At 46.9% G+C, this 15,783-nt stretch overlaps 1 long non-coding RNA gene across 3 annotated transcripts; it reads left to right on the forward strand.

The window, feature by feature from the left end:
• Positions 1-52: 52 nt before the first annotated feature.
• Positions 53-15,446, forward strand: LOC310747017. Of its 3 annotated transcripts, none has more exons than XR_014540837.1 (3): positions 53-394; positions 2,042-2,200; positions 14,036-15,446. It is a non-coding gene; the product is annotated as an uncharacterized lncRNA (long non-coding RNA). The 3 variants fall into 3 exon arrangements; XR_014540838.1 differs by having other exon boundaries at positions 2,051-2,200; XR_014540839.1 differs by lacking the exon at positions 53-394 and having other exon boundaries at positions 1,845-2,200.
• The last annotated feature ends 337 nt before the right edge of the window (positions 15,447-15,783 follow it).

Genomic DNA, 15,783 nt, shown 5'->3' on the forward strand with positions numbered 1-15,783 from the left:
GCTTCACTTGCTTTCAGTGCGCAGGCGCACCGTCTCCTTCCACTTCGCCGACGGTGGCCTGGTTTTTTCCCCCCCTCTGGAAACGCATGCGCAAATTGTTCCCGCCTTTTTCCCCCTCGCCAAGCGTCTCCTTTGCCCGAGGACGGGCGCTGCGAGAATTTCCCGCCCAAAAGGCCACGTGACCCCCCTCAGGTTTTACCTCAGAATTCAGTTTCGCCCGTCTTACGACTGAAGTTTTCTGCTCAACGTTTCCAGTTCTGCCGTTTAATTTAATTTATTTAAGAAAGTTGATGCATCCTTTGATTAAAAATAACAGATATTAGCAAAGCCGGTTAAAAAAAGAGAACTATTTAAAACATTTCCCCCCCCCCATGCATATAAAGCTAGGATTAAGGTAATAATAGCCTGATGGTAACACATGTCTATGATATCTGGGCAGGTTTGCCTGAAAAAAATGTATTTTAGCAGGTGCCCAAAAGAGGGCAGCCTGATGTCAATAGGCAGGGAGTTCCAAAGTGCCTATTTGCTGGATTTCCAAAGCTGCTGGATTTCTTACCAATGTGGCACCTGTAGCTGCCATTTTCTACCATAAAAATAATAGCCATGATTAAGGGCACGGCTGCTGGATCAGACCAGATGATGGGACAGGAGCAAGGCAAACACAAAGAATATAAAATAAAATAATAGGGTGAGCAGAAGGAAAACCAGGCTGATCCCCCCCACCCCCAATAGCTTGCAGAAAATGTCAAATGATTGAGCAAAGCAGGGAACCGAGAGCTTGCCCAAAGCATAAAAAGGAAAAGAAGGAAGTTAAACCGGGCAATCACTAAACAACAGGAAATTCCTGATAAAGTTTGTTTTAGAAGGGGAGCAACCGAAGCAGAAACCACAAGCTCTGTAGGAAATACCCTAGGAGAAAGACTGTGTGTACACACACACACACACACACACACACATATTTCTAATGGGGTATTTCCTACAGATATATATAGTACTGCATATTTACACATTTTCAGAGAGAGAAGTAGAAAATCTGATGTCAGGCGAATGAGCAAAATGGAAAGCAACCCAGAAAAACAGAGGAAAATGAAGCCCATTTGTGATGGATTTTAAAATTAATTCCGGTGTCCTTTCAAAGCAGGGCTGCCTGGTCCGACTGAGCCCAGGGGCCACATTCACCCATGACTAAACCATCTGGAGGCCACGTAGCAGTGTGGCCACCCATTAAATTGTCAATGTAATGCATAGCTGTCAACTTGCAGATTTGAAAATAAGGGACCAGCAGCCTTGAAAATAAGGGACCAGCAGCCAAAATAAGGGACCTGCAGCCTCCCCTGTTCCAGGCACTCCAGTCTTCCTGTCCTCCTGCAGTCTGGTCAAACTTACGCTGGTAGCTTCAAAAACACTGTCCACCCAACTTTGTAACCAGAGGTTCAGCTGAATAGAATCTGAATCACATGCACCACAAAGCCTATGCAGCCTCAACTTAAGATGGCTCCCCGGCCTGGCTTTGCACTGCAAAGTTTGCAGCAGCACGTGCAACAAAATGGCGTCCAGCATTCAAAAAACCCCTCAGCTTGCATTAACTAGCCACACACAAGGCATGCACGCTCCGCTCCCCAGTCGTTCTTAGACTTCTTATTGGGTGAACAACACAGCCAAGCAACACAAATGGAGCCTCCCTTGTCCCTGGCTGGCGGGGAGGGAGGGAGAGGAGCTGCTTCCTTTGAAATTTAAGGGACACGATTTAAGGGACATCCATCAATAAGGGACAGCGGCGGGACATGGCACTGGAATAAGGGACTGTCCCTTCAAATAAGGGACACTTGACAGCTATGATGTAATGAGCAGGGAGGAAGGGAGGGATTTGTATTTCTGTCATGGCGCTGGGCTGGGCAGGGAGGTTTAACCTTTTTTTGCACATCCCACCACTGTGTTGATATGTTATATACTCTCTCTGTCACCGCTAACAAAATTGGGGGATCTCAGATGGTTAGGAATTTGCGAAGGAACGGGTTCAAATCATGTCCCTGGCATGCAGGTCCTCCAGCCATTTTTCTTTTCTTTTCAAGGGGCTTTCCAGGAATGGCAGAACTGATAACACTTGAACGACGTACCCATTTTATAGCTTGCAAGACCAGCCACATTTTACTGCCCCAACTGATTCCACTGCATCCCAGCAGCCTTTGTGAGCTTAGAGGTAAAAAAAATTTGTGGGGGACACACACCTCCCATGTTATTTTGCTGTCTTCCCTTTAAAAAACATGTTGCCCTGAGCAACAGACAATCCACTTTTAATCGTTTGTTTTATTTATTTGTTTCATTAAAAAATTATAGACTCCTTGGCTGTTAAGGGAAAAACTCAAAGTGGTTTACAAAAAGTTAAAACATTGAAAGCCATATTTAAAAAAACACTGAAAGTTAAAAGCCCAAAGAGAATAGACTAACCAGGCATGTCCAAAGTCCGTTTCGGGGGCCTAATCTGACCCACCGGTTGGTTTAATCTGGCCCTTGTAACAGTTTATTTCCTGGGGTAAAATCCTAAAGAACCCTTAACAACTTCAATCCTAAAAGAAGCTAAACAACTTTGGTTGGCCCTCACGCATGTTCACTTCATCAAATCTGGCCCTCTTTGGAAAAAGTTTGGACACCACAAATTAAAACTCATGCAAGCTTTCTACACAACTGGGTAAAGGTAAAGGGACCCCTGACCATTAGGTCCAGTTGTGACCGACTCTGGGGTTGCGGCACTCATCTCGCTTTACTGGCCGAGGGAGCCGGCGCATAGCTTCCGGGTCATGTGGCCAGCATGACTAAGCCTCTTCTGGCGAACCAGAGCAGCGCACGGAAACGCCACTTACCTTCCCGCCGGAGTGGTACCTATTTATCTACTTGCACTTTGATGTGCTTTCGAACTGCTAGGTTGGCAGGAGCAGGGACCGAACAATGGGCACTCACCCTGTTGCGGGGATTCGAACCATCGACCTTCTGATCGGCAAGCCCTAGGCTCTGTGGTTTAACCCACAGCACCACCCACACAACTGGGTAAACTTGTCTAAATTAAGAATGTATTCAGGTGCCAAAAAGAACAGTGAGGGTGCCTATCTGATATCAATAGGAAGGGAGTTCCAAAGTGTTGGTGCTGCTACACTAAAGTTCTTACAGATGTGGTGGGGGCATTATGTGAAACTTGTAAAAGTGCCAATTTTGCCCAGGCTTGCATCATGCAGAGGTCTCTTCGGTGCTGCTAGCACAGCAGTTTGACTTCCCCCCCGGAGGCGCTTTCCATTGTCTCTTGAGACAGACAGATGCCAACAACAACAAAACCTCTAAACTTTATTAGCACGATGCACATGTTAAAAAAACAATAAAATCCCTACCTGTGTGACTGCAGTCTAAAAGGCACGACCACAAATGTGATGGGAAAGTATGGGGAGGGAAGAGGAAGGTAGCAAATTCAGGTACCGGTTCTTACAAGTTGCAAAGTTCTTAATTTCCACAGGAGGAGCTGTGTGACTCTTTTCCAGCCAAAACAACAAACGGTCTTGCAGAATCTTAAAAGACTGGTACACATTTCTTATGGCATAAGGTTTTTTTTTTTTTTTTGGACCAGAGTCCACTTCATCAGGTTCATCCTGAGTCATAGGTACATAAACCATATGGTTTTGCTGCAGGGTGGGGGTGGTAAAAAGTGAGGTCAGAGGAAAAAGAAATGTGGGGAGACTGCAGGCAGTGATAATCTCATACTTAGCAGTGGTAATTCACAAAACAGTTCTTGATCCTGGCACCGACAAGCCAATTACCACAAAGAGTGTGCTAAAAATCCTTTGACTTGGATAGCCCTGAAACACTTGATCTACCCAGCGCTTTCACAGAGCTTCAGTCTCCCTCTGAAGTTGTTTTGCTGCAGGACGGCTATTTGACGGTCATTTATCCAGTGTCCTGGCAGGTTGAAATGTTCCCCCATTGGCTTCTGGATGTCGTCATTTCTGGTGGCGGGGTGTGTGTGTCTGCTTCTTATTTTGTGTGGCTTGTTTCTGCTATGCAGAAGGGCATTGCTGAGGGGTGATAGGAATCACCTCGGAAAGATGAGCAGGTGAATTAAGCCCTGATGCTGTGGATGGCGTTCCTAGGGCCTCCGACAGGGAAGGTGTGGGGATGGCATCTGGGCCTGATTCAAGGGCTGCCCCCTGGATCTGGATCTCCCCTTGGGGAGGGGGCTGCCTGTGAGCCAATACGGGCCTCCCACCCAAGGACCCATTTGAATGCAATCAATTCAGGAAAAGGTGGAGCCAAACACTCTACATTTAACGCACATGGCTTCCCCAAAGAACCCTGAGAAGTGTAGTTTGTTAAGGATGCTGGGAACTATAGCTCTGCGTGGGGTAAACTACATTTCCCAGGATTCCTTGGGGGAAAGCCTTGCACTTCCAATAGAACGATAAAATCGTAGGGTTAGAAGGGACCCAAGGGGTCATCTGATCCAACCCCTACAATGCAGGAATCATAGATAAATCTTCTTCTTCTTTGGCGATCACTTGTAGCCGAGTAAGATTGTCTTCCATGAACACGGTCATATCAGCAAGGCCGTAAGTGACTGTGGAGGCCAATTCTAGATCCACAGGTGTGGTGTGGATGTGACCTTAGTGCCTCAGATTAGCTTGGCTGTCCCATATCTCTCCCCATCTCTGCTCCTGGCAGGTGGGCTCTTTCCTCTAGCCTTTGATAGGTTGATATGTTCTGTTTTGCGGGACCCACCCTGTTCTTTGGATTTATGCTGTTCTGTTCCATTCGGAGCCGGTTTGTTTGTTTTATAATTATAATAGCTTTATCTGTTTTTCAGTCTGTATGCTGTAATGTTGTTATCTGCCCTTACAGTGAAGGTTGGGTAAGAAATGTTGTAAATAAATAAATAACCTGTGAGTGCATCTGCCAGGAATTAAGCACATTCAGATATTGTTAAGCTGAAGAACTGTGCGCCCTCCCCGGCTGAGCGGCTCTTAGGTCTGGGCTATGGAGTTTTATTACTTTAAAAATAACTGAACAACTGTGAGATGTGAGAGATTCTTTGAATGCCGTCAGGGGGTGGTTACTTTCACTGGTGTTTCCCCACCCCCTCAATTTCCTAGGAGCCTTAATAAGAGAGTTGCTTAATGGATATTTGCAGCTTGACCTACTGGTAAGCTGTATGCATGTTTAACATACATATTTATAACATACATACTTGGGCAGGAATAGCCAGCTGCACAAAGATGGGAGACACCTGGCTTGCCAGTAGTCCGTGCGAAAAGGATCTAGGGGTCAGTAGACCACAAGCTTAACATGAGTCGACAGTGTGATGCAGTGGGAGTAGCTAATTCTGTTAGACTGAATAAACAAAAGTCAAGTGTCCAGATCAAGGGAAGGAATAGTTCTGCTCTATTCTGCCTTGGTCAGACCACACCTGGAGTCCTGTGTCCAGTTCTGGGTGCCACAATTTAAGAAGGGTGTTGATAAGTTGGAACGGGTGCAGAGGAGGGCGACCAAGGGTCTGGAAACCAAGCCTTAGGAGGAACAGTTGAAGGAGTTGGGGATGTTTAGCCTGGAAAAGAGACTGAGAGGAGATACGATAGCCAGATATCTCAAGAGCTGTCACATGGAAGATGGAGCAAGCTTGTTTTCTCCTACTCCAGAAGGGAGGACCCGAACCAATGGCTTCGAGTTACAAAAAGGGAGATTCTGACTAAACATCGTGAAGAACTTTCTGACAGCAAGAGCTGTTCTGCGGTGGAATGGGGACTCCCTCAGGAAGTTGAGGAGTCTCCACGCTTGGAGAGCTTTAAAAGAGGCTTAGACAAATTCATGGAGGAGGAGAGAGCTATTGATGGCTGCTAGCTGCAATAGCTATTGCTCTGTCTGTATAGTCAGAGGCAGGGATGCTTCCATGTACAGTACCAGTTGCTGGAAACCACAGGAGGGAAGAAAGTGCTCATGTGCTTGAATCCTGCTTACAACTTTTTAATCACTGTGAGAATATCGGCCACTGTCCGGCAGGCTCTTCTCATGTTCTTAAATGAACTGTTAATTGTTGGTTATTAATTTTCCTAGTGCTGCATTGCTATGATATCTGCTTTATTATGTTCTAACTACAGCATTACTTCTGTAGTTACTGTAGTTAGACTTGTGATTTTTGTGTGAGCCACTTTGAGCACATATTTGCTTGTGGCCAATGTGGTATGCAAATAATTAGACAATGATTTTTAAAGCCAGTCTTGTGAATTTGGGAAACGGTGTGTGCACTAGGGTGGAGGCATGGAATGGGTTTGATTTCAGATTGCTATTCTTTTTGCTGACCAGCGGGCAGCCCCGTGTTTGTATGAGAATGAGCTTGTGGGGTTTATATTTTGTTGTTGTTTCCTCCTTCATTAAAAATACAGCTTGTTTTCAGAAGCCAGGCTGTTTGCAGCTTTCTCATAACCAAAAGGAAGTAGGCGGCAGTGAGGAACTGTTTAGCTCTTCACACTTTGCTGCTGCGAATAAATTTCCCAGCCCCTAAACCTCCTGGAGGAATTCACAGCAGTGGTGGCAGCAGCGAAGACACCTCCGGGCTGCCCATGCAGAACCTGACACCACCTTGGCACATGCTGGTCATATGTTACCCCAGACCTATTTCCCCAGAAGTTGCTTCTCTTAAGTTTTCTTGTCCACTTTGTCGTTGTGGAAATTTCAGCTTCACGGTCTTTCTGCGGAAAAGGCTTCATAACTTTTAGTGCTGTCAGAAATCGAGGCATCTTGGGGCAGGTGAGCAGAGTGTTTGTGAGGTGCAGACTCAGGGTTCAGGTTAGGGCACTGGGCTACCACGATTGGAGCAGGGGCCCATTCGACTGAAACAGCTTAAAATAGCACATATTTCCCCAGCTTTCCATTAAAAATAACAAGGGCCCCTAACAGATAGTTCAGTCTAGTTCTGTGTCTGTCCCCCAGGTGTTTACCCCTGTGAGGATTAATGGCCTGTAGCAACTCACATTCAGATCCAACATGCCCTGGTGGGCTCTGTTGGGCAGAGTAAGGTAGTTGCCCAAGCAGATGATTTTGGGTGCCATGAAAGGGAAGCAGGTTGCCAGTTGTTTTAATTCATTGCTAGGTGTGCTTTTACTCCGAGGGAGAGATGTTGGTGGGACTTTCAGCCTCAGGTGGACAAAAGTAGCCAGCCTTGGGAACTGCATTCTGTGCCACCATCAGTGCTTTTCTTATAGGAAAAAAAGGTGTCAGTACAGTGGTACCTTGGGTTAAGAACTTAATTCGTTCCGGAGGTCCATTCTTAACCTGAAACTGTTCTTAACCTGAAGCACCACTTTAGCTAATGGGGCCTCCCGCTGCTGCCGCGCCACCGGAGCACGATTTCTGTTCTCATCCTGAAGCAAAGTTCTTAACCCAAGACACTATTTCTGGGTTAGCGGAGTCTGTAACCTGAAGCGTCTGTAACCTGAAGCGTATGTAACCTGAGGTACCACTGTACTCCCCATGAAGTTGTTACAGTAACTGCCACACTTTTAAACAGTGTGTTTCTACTGGGGGGGAAAGGTGCCTGTACTGCGTACCCTTGAGTGCCCCCAGAAAGACAGAAAAAGCACTGGCCGTCATCCAGCCAGTACTGGCCCCTGAAGACACTGTTGGATGAGGCAAGCATGCCCCTGAAACTTGTGGTTTTATTGCTTTTTAGAAGACCTGTTTTAATTGCTATGCTTTTTAGCTCTTTGCTTTATTGTCTGTTTTAATTAAGGCTGCTTGAATGTTAATGTGTGTTTTTAATTATGGTTGTATGCCACTTAGAAGCTGTTCTGGCACACGAGCAGTACAGTGGTACCTTGGTTCTCAAACATCTTGGTACTCAAACAACTTGGACCCCAAACACTGCAAACCCGGAAGTAAGTGTTCCGGTTTGCGAACTTTTTTCAGAAGTTGAACATGCTCCGTTTTGAGTGCTACACTTCCGATTGAAGTGCCACACTTCTATTTTGAGTGCCGCGCTTCCATTTGGAGTGTTACACTGACAATTTGAGTGCCACGCTTCCATTTGGAGTGTTTCGCTGAGGTGAGGTCTGTCTGTTTTTGCTATTTATTTTGCATTTTCGTGGCTCTTTTTTTTTTTTTTGAGACTGTGTGGAACCCAGTTCAGCTACTGATTGATTGATTGATTGATTGATTGTGTGACTGCAGTACATTGTTTATTGCTTTAATTTTATGGATTCATGGTCTCGTTAGATAGTAAAATTCATGTCAAATGGCTGTTTTAGCGGTTGTTTTTAAAAGTCTGGAACGGATTAATCCATTTTGCATTACTTTCTATGGGAAAGCACACCTTGGTTTTGGAACACTTTGCTTTTGGAACAGACTTCCAGAACGGATTAAGTTTGAGAACGAAGGTACCACTTATATAAATTAATTAATAATAAATGCACCTTGTCGTGGTATGGTGGTGGCAGCCGGGATGTGGTGGTAGAGCGGGGAGAGACATCATTTGCTGTTCAGCCTCAGGAGCTGAAATTTCTCAGGCAAGCCCTGCCATTTCCCCCGTCCCCTCCTCTTTTTCACTGTGCTGATTTTTAACTGGCAAGCTTTTGAAAATATTTTAAAATGAATGAATAAACAAACAAACAACAACAACAACTCACCCCCATGCTTCATGCTTTGCAAAGACTAAACTCTTCCTGATTTATTAATGCAGCACGTGCAGATGAGGGTGGGTGGGTGGGCAGGCAGCGCCTCTGTGTAGCTGCTCTGGGGTGAGGCTGGGGGAAGCGGCTGCGTGTGTGGATGTGACTCAGAGAGCTCCTTGATGTGAGGCGGGGATGTGCGGGCATCAAGCTCTCCTGCTGAGTGAAATCTCCCACTCCCTTGTCTTCGCCCTTGCCTTCCCCGCCCTGCTTTTTGATATTCGTCAGGAGGCTGCCTGTGGAGGAAGGAGTCATGCCAACCTCAGCGCCGCCACGCAGTGTTCTTGTGATTAGAGGCAACAAATTGTTCTGTGCATGCTCCATGTGAGAAAACACTCCTCATAGTGAGCAACCTGCCTTGGCAGGTCGGATGGCCAGCAGCTGACACAACCTCAGGTGTTCTGAGACTGGACCGTCTCTCCCTTGGGATGGGGTGTGCTAGTCATTTGGGTGGGAGGGGTTCCTGCAAGTAGTGGAGCCAGAAAGGTCCTTTGTTGTTTAGTCATTTAGTCGTGTCCGACTCTTCGTGACCCCCTGGACCAGAGCACGCCAGGCACTCCAGTCTTCCACTGCCTCCCACAGTTTGGTCAAACACATGCTGGTAGCTTCAAGAACACTGTCCAACCATCTCGTCCTCTGTCGTCCCCTTCTCCTTGTGCCCTCCATCTTTCCCAACATCAGGGTCTTTTCCAGGGAGTCTTTTCTTCTGATGAGGTGGCCAAAGTATTGGAGCCTCAGCTTCAGGATCTGTCCTTCCAGTGAGCACTCAGGGCTGATTTCCTTCAAAATGGAGAGCTTTGATCTTCTTGCAGTCCATGGGACTCTCAAGAGTCTCCTCCAGCACCATAACTCAAAAACATCAATTCTTTGGCACACAGACGTACTGTTGGAGGCAGTAAATGCCTCCACATTCCAGCTGCTGGGAGTCGCTAGTGGGGAAGATCACTGCTGTTATCCTCAGTTCGTTCTTCCAACAGACACTGTGAGCATAGGATAGAACCTTTGGCTCAATCCAGCAGCCAGGCTCTTCTTAGGTTTTATGCTTACCATCACAGCCTTCAGACCTGCTCTAACCATGACACATCAATCATAGCTTGGGGGGGGGGGGAATGTGCCAAGCAGAACTGATTCATGGACGCATGGTGCCTTTTGCATTAGTTTAACTTTGTAAATAAAGGGGCCATGGTTCAGAGATGACTGGTTTCCTGCAGTTGCTGAAAAGGTGTGTTGCTGTCATTGACTGAGTACAGTGCTAACAGCAAGCTCTAGAGGCAGAGGTTCCAGCAGAGTAGAGAGGGGGGTGACAGGAGGAAAGAGGAATTAGGGTGAGATCATCTTCTGAGGCCCTCCTTCGTGTGCCTCCTCATTGAGAGGTCTGGAGGGTGGCAATACGAGAACTTCCCCAGGGAAGTTCACCTTTAGGCGCCAAGCAAAAGCATTCCTTTTTAACCAGGCCGTTGGTTGATTTGATTGACATCCTATGCCCTTTTAAAATGTGGTGTGTTTTTTTGGGGGGGGTGTCATTGGGTTGTTGTTTTTATTTTGATTATATATTTTGTGATATACCACAATTCAAAAGCATCAATTCTTTGGTGATCAGCCTTCTTTTAGTTAATAGAAGACCACTCTTGTGTCCCCTCTTAATGGTTTAAGGCTTAACCTCCTCTTCTCAACTCCCTAGGACTGCGGCACAACCCTCCAGGTGTGATGTGACCAGCCTTGAATAGGTTGGAACTATTAACTATTTAAGAAAGGATGAGGAAGAAAAACGCTTCCTTCCCTCCCTGCGACTCCCCCCCCTCCCTTTCTGGTTCCTAGTGAGATCTTAACACCAGCAGCATTTCATCCAGGGCTGTCTTTGTCTTCCTCCCCTCCTCCCCTTTCTCCCCCCACCTTCGAGGAAGAGCTTTCCACGTTCCATGCTGAGCAGGCAAATATGAAAATGAGCAGCCAGTTATTAACATTGTCAGGGGATAAGAGAGATCAGCATCTCATTCTGCTTGGCTGTGAATCTAGGCAGGCTGCTAGGCCCAGAAACCCTTTCCCAGGGCCAAGTCTTAAGTCCTGGCGCATGTGAAATAAGACCAAGAGTGTCTTCTGAGCGTGTTCGTAGCATTTTCCCCCCATCACCAAGCAACTGCAGCCTGTCTCCTCACATCTTGGATTTATCGGACAGGGTTTGCACAGCCAAACAGGGCAGATTCCAGGACAGCTCAAATGTCCCAGCAGCACCCCCCACCCACCCACCCACCTTTTTAGAAATTAAACTCATCAAGTACCTTGTTCTACCTGGAAGAGTAAAGGTGGTCTCTTGGCACTAGGAGAAAGGGGCTGTGGGCTCTTTTGGCGGCTTTCACAAGATGAACTAATGGTCAACAGAGTTTGAGTGACGGCCACCAACATGGATTGCTTTAAAAGAGGATTAGACAAATTAATGGAGGAGAATAAGGCCATTGATGGCTACTATCCACAGTGGCTAGGTCCTTGGAGGTAGTATCGCCTCTGAAGGTCAGTTGCTGGCAGTCGCAAGAAGGGAGAGTGCTTGCACACTCAGGTCCTGCTTACGGGCTTCCCTTTGGGGCACCTGGCTGACCACTGCGAGGAGAGTATGCTGGACTAGATCCCCCCCCCCTTTGGCCAGACCAAGCAGGTCCATTCTTATGTCTGCATGAAGGCGTATCTATACCTCAGACCTGAGCCATGACTGTTAAAGAGGAACAATCTTATAGTCTACTTAGCGTTGATACAACTAATATGAATCGGCAGCTTCCTAATATGAACCACACCTAACAAAAATCAGGTTTGGGGGCTTTTACAGAGAGCTGGGAGGTTTAGGGTTAACTTCTAGAAAAGCATGCCACAGGCTTGATGTCCTTTCCCTTGCAATTGCCTTGGTGTCCAACTTCCAAGCCTGTTGTGGAGAAAATGCAGCCTGCCTCTTGCCATTTCACAAAACTACCTTCGCCAAACTGGGGCATCAAAGAAGCAGACAATATTTCAAGATTGGTTCTGGAGTTCAGAAAATGGGGGAGCCTCCAATTTGCTCACACCACCTTTTAAAGGGACGTGGGTGGCGCTGTGGGTTAAACCACAGAGCCTAGGACTTGCTGTTTAGAAGGTCAGTGGTTCGAATCCCCGCGATGGGGTGAGCTCCCGTTGCTCGGTCCCTGCTCCTGCCCACCTAGCAGTTCGAAAGCACGTCAAAGTGCAAGTAGATAAATAGGTACCGCTCTGGCAGGAAGGTAAATGGTGTTTCCGTGCGCTGCTCTGGTTCGCCAGAAGCGGCTTAGTCCTGCTGGCCACATGACCCGGAAGCTGTACGCCGGCTCCCTTGGCCAATAAAGCAAGATGAGCGCCGCAACTCCAGAGTCAGTCACGACTGGACCTAATGGTCAGGGCTCCCTTTACCTTTATCTTAACAGCCTGTCTTGGGTGGGGTTGACTCTGAAACATGGAGTGAGGGGTGGAATGTCAGATTAAACCAGTGGTAGGCAAACTAAGGCCCGGGGGCCGGATCTGGCCCAACTGCCTTCTAAATCCAGCCGGCGGACGATCCGGGAATCAGCGTGTTTTTACATGAGTAGAATGTGTCCTTTTATTTAAAATGCATCTCTGGGTTATTTGTGGGGCACAGGAATTTGTTCATATTTCCCCCCCCCCCCAAAAAAATATAGTCCGGCCGCCCACAAGGTCTGAGGGACAGTGGACCGGCCCCCTGCTGAAAAAGTTTGCTGACCCCTGGGTTAAACCTTTTAACCAACTTCTTTTGAAAAACCAAACAGCCCTGCTTAAATCAGGAGATAAAATGTTAGTTAACTTGCATAATTCATTATCACGAGATGTGAAGATGGCCACTAAACGTAGGCTGCTTTAGAAAAGGACTGTGTGAAATGTTTGTAGAGGAGGAGAGGTCTGGCCAAAGGTTAATAACAGACATTGGACAGACCTCTCTAGCTAAACTGGTCTAGAGGCAATCTCTACCTCTTCATATCAGGTACATGGGGATGAAGAAAACTGTGTTCCCCCCCTTGGAGGCTATAGAGGAAGAGGCATAGCTAGGCTCTCTTGTACCCTCGGCAAGGAGCTGTATTGGAACACACACACACTGTCCCTTGTGCCCTTGCCACGGGCTCCTAGTCGCTCCAAACCAGAGTAGAGAGGCGCGTTTTTCGCACCTCCCTGGGCCTGGGCCGTTGGCGGGGGCCAACCTAACCAACCCCTGGGTACGCCCCTGTATAGAGGCAACAATCTGGCGGCTGGCTACTGTCTAGGCTAGATGAAACTTGGTTTGATGCTGCACAGCCAATTCCTACAAGAGGTAAAGATTTGCAGGTGCCTCCTCTAAAAAACAGTGCTCTCGAAGCTACTAACGTGAGTTTGACCAAACTGCAGGAGGCAGTGGAAGACAGGAGTGCCTGGCGTGCTCTGGTCCAGGGGGTCACGAAGAGTCGGACACGTCTAAATGACTAAACAACCACCTCTAAAATATCTGTTAATATTATTTCCTCAGGTGCTTGCAAGCAGGGCTATTCCCGTGAACTTAGCCAGGATTTTGTGGGGGGAGGGCAGGACTTTTTGGGAGGGCAGAACTGACGTGATCGGTCAGTTGGTTAAGTATTTCTATTGTTTTACTTGATCTGGGGGGCAGCTGTCCCCCGCCCCAGTTATGCCCATGGCTATTCCTGTCCATGGCAGTTGTGCTTCAACAGAAGCAGGTCCTTTAAGGTGGCTAAGAGGATGAATCCGTATGAACCACCAGGAAGCTGGCGCCAATCTTTCTACAGCACTTTTCCATGGAAGTTTGTTGGGTCTTGTGCAGCCCCGTCCAAAGCAGAAAAACAAATCCATTTGAATCAATGCAGTTTTGCAATGATGCCCGGGGGTTCCTGTGCATTGCTGAAATCTTTACCGTAACAGAAGATGTCAATAAAAATTGGGACAGGGGTGCACAGATTGGCAAATTCTTTGCTGCAAAACACTGAATTGGTAGCAGATAATTTCCTGTAAATATATATATATATTTTAAAAGGAAAACCCGGCATTGAGTGCAAGAAACTAGTCCTCAGAAGAGCAACCCAGCGTGACAGTTTTATTTTCTTTCCATCATTTTTTAAATATATAAATACCCTCCCATGAATCCCCAGCATAAATATTTTTGCAAAGCAGTTTCATCATCTTGCTACGCTAGACAATCTTGTGAAATATTTAAATCGGGAGGGTTAAGAACATAAAACCCAGGACTCCCAACTGGGTTCCCTCCCCCCAGCCCTACAGTGGTGCTGTATACTTCCCTTCTCCCCCCTCCCCAGTTTGTAACCCTAGTTTCTAATTCATGCCAGCGCCTCAACCGGTCCAGCCGTGTCTTGCGGACGCTAACAGGAAATTGTGGCTAATGGATTTACACTTAGTTGGAAGAAGACATGAGAGAAAGGATGAGTTCAGTGGTGCTGAGATGGATATGAAGAAGACTTGCACCCCCTCCCATAACCCAACTAGGTTGGCAAAGATGAGATTTTAAACACACCAACTAAAAATACTTGTATAGACATCGTTTCAGTTCAACCTACAGACCTCTCCAGCTGAGGTTTCCCATCAAAGCACTGACTGCAGAAAGAGAAGTCATAATCAGTGAGGATATGTTTTGATGCCAGGCAAAGGGAAGGATATGGAAGGGGACACTTATGGGACTGGGAGTAAGAGATGGCGTTTGCGGAGAGGATGAGGCAGGCGGGGAAGTGGCCAGGGGGAACGTGGACCACTACAAGGATGAGCATGATATTGCTTTGACAAAATCCCGCACTGGCCTAGGCTGCTTCCAGACAATGCGTTTATTGAGCATTCATTCACACCAATTTGCTTGCAGGGCAGTTAGGCAGCGCTGCATTGAAGCAAGGGCTTTCCTTATCGCAAGAGGACGGAAAGCGCCCTTCGCGACAGTCTGGAAGCGCTCTTCGTGATCTACATCCGTGTGAGTTTAAAAGGGTTACCAAGTGAATTGGGGGTTGGGGATGGGGGGACAGGCTGGGCAACACTGGCTGGTCTTCTGGAGCACCCCCCCACAATGAGCTCTGTTGACTAGGGGGAAAGTGGGCAATGTCTAAATAACTTTATCCCTGCCCTCCCCCCCCCCCCAACATGAGGTGTTCAATGCATGTCACACTTAGCGTATTATGATGTCTGGCACTAGTTTACATCACGTTCTTTACCCTGTGTTTAACCTGCTATGAATAAAGCCCACAGAGTTCTTGAGTCCTCCAGTGCCCAGAGAGGGCCAGAATCTTCTTGCCACAGCAAGGAGCTAATGTTGAGCTGAGGATGGAGATTCACCCCTCTTAAAAAACGTCAAGAGAGGACGAAAGGCATCAAGGCAGTTCCGCCCAGCTGTGTTTTTCCCATCAGCACTCTTTGAATTGTGGCAGAATCGTCGTACAGTCATTTGAACCTAAGCCAAGTCCTAAGGATATGCTGTTTCCATTGTGGAATCTTCTCCAGGCCCTCTCAGACTTTCCACTTTGCTTTTATTGGCAGGAAAAATTAATCAGCCTAAAGGAATTCTTTAAGTAGACTTTAACTGAGTAGAATCAGTGGGAGATGAGAGGCTGGGCAAGGTCCGTTTTCACGTCTTGGAGTCTCTAAAATCAACCCAACCTGCTGGATGTGGAAAGTATCGGAAATGAAAAAGGGGGAGATAGGAGTACACTATCGCAGGTCACATCTGTAACTATTAAACGTTTTTGCTACTTGAGAAAACATTAGATTTGGGGTTTTTTTGGTGGGGTATGGGGAGATCTGAAGAAGTGCATTTTCCACCAAAAGTCTGTTCCTTTTTCTCAGATCTAATGGATCAGAAAGCTGTGTTTTTATAATTCCACTGCCAGGCTGGAAGTGGCTTGATTTTGCTTGTTTTATTTCATTTTCATAGGCGAATGGGGGCGGGGGGGTCATACCTTTTTAAAAAAAAAAGAGAGCTGAGAACTGACAACAGACAAGAGTCTCCATGTGTGTAGAGAGACAAGGCTCAGCTCTGTGATTTATTTAGCTTTGCTATGAAATTTTTTTTAACCTATCCCTGGCCTAAATAATTGTG

Source organism: Podarcis filfolensis (assembly GCF_964270895.1).
Source record: "Podarcis filfolensis genome assembly, chromosome: 13".
Lineage (NCBI taxonomy): Eukaryota > Metazoa > Chordata > Lepidosauria > Squamata > Lacertidae > Podarcis > Podarcis filfolensis.